Source organism: Hoplias malabaricus, chromosome 13 (assembly GCF_029633855.1).
Source record: "Hoplias malabaricus isolate fHopMal1 chromosome 13, fHopMal1.hap1, whole genome shotgun sequence".
NCBI classification, from domain to species: Eukaryota; Metazoa; Chordata; class Actinopteri; order Characiformes; family Erythrinidae; genus Hoplias; species Hoplias malabaricus.
This window is the reverse complement of record NC_089812.1, coordinates 34205367-34206466: the sequence shown is the minus strand read 5'-3', so window position 1 is coordinate 34206466 and position 1100 is coordinate 34205367. Positions and strand designations below refer to the sequence as shown.

At 39.5% G+C, this 1100-nt stretch overlaps 1 protein-coding gene across 1 annotated transcript in view; it reads left to right on the top strand.

Moving 5' to 3' along the window:
- rln3a (relaxin 3a) overlaps positions 1 to 1100 on the top strand; it is a 33616-nt gene that overhangs the window by 27493 nt on the left and 5023 nt on the right. The window lies entirely within an intron of this gene.

Below are 1100 nucleotides of genomic sequence, written 5' to 3'. Positions count from 1 at the left end.
GTCGCCAGGACTACCGTGGCTATGGCGCTTCGTCCTCACCCGGGCAACTGTTGCTACCCACCCGCTTAGGTCCCGCCCCTTCGCTCCACCTCATTGGCCCAAAACGAGCGCTAGCGACTACGTTGTTTCTCTCTCATTGGTTCAACGGAGATGTTAGTGTCCGCCGCCGCATCTCGTTTGTCCTCGTTTCGCGTCAATCACCGCTGCCTTTAAAGAGCTACAGTCATTATTATGTCGATGCCATATTTCTGCCGATTTGAAGTCGCTCTGTGCTGTTGTTATTGATTTAAAATTGCAGAATGTGCTCAAAAGCCCGTGCAGCATGTTAGCTATTTTACCCTGCAACATTATCAGCAGCACTTACAGTTTCCAAGTCTTTATAAACTTCTATAAATTTCATAATTATCACCTGTTACTCAAAGGTCAAACTGAGATATCAGAGATCACGTATGTGCCTATTCTTCAAGAGACTACAAGAAGTAGGCTTGTAGGCTTACAATACGTAGATGTTTAGGCATCACCTCTCACTTAAATGTTAGACAAGTAAAATAAAGCTCAGTTAAACTGAAGTTCACTGAAGCATGTAGTACATTTTATATATATATATATATTGTTATTAACTGCACCATTATAACTTTTACTGATGTAATAAACATAGATTAATATGTTATTATTGACCCTCCTCCCTAATATTTACTGTAAGTACTAGGATTTGTAGATACTACTTATATTTAGTGAATACGCTGTTATAAGCTGTACCCATTGTGGACACTTATTTGTGTATTTTGTAGCTTGTACAATCTCCTTAAAGTCACCAGGCCCAATGTTAGTTTAGTTGCGTATAACCAGGCAGAGCAGTTCTCGAAAGTGATAGAGCTCCATTCAATGACTGGGAGTGGAGTTTATTGTCCAGAACTGATCATTACACGTCAGTACCTGACATGACCAGTGTTTTTTATTAGTTTCTTTGTGTTTGTTGTTGTTTTTATGAATGCCATCAGATCATCACACAAATGCAGCATCTAGAGTAAAGCTTTCTCAGGAGAGTAAATGTTTTTACTGCAACTAAAGGAACAAAACATTACATGAGTCAGTAATCT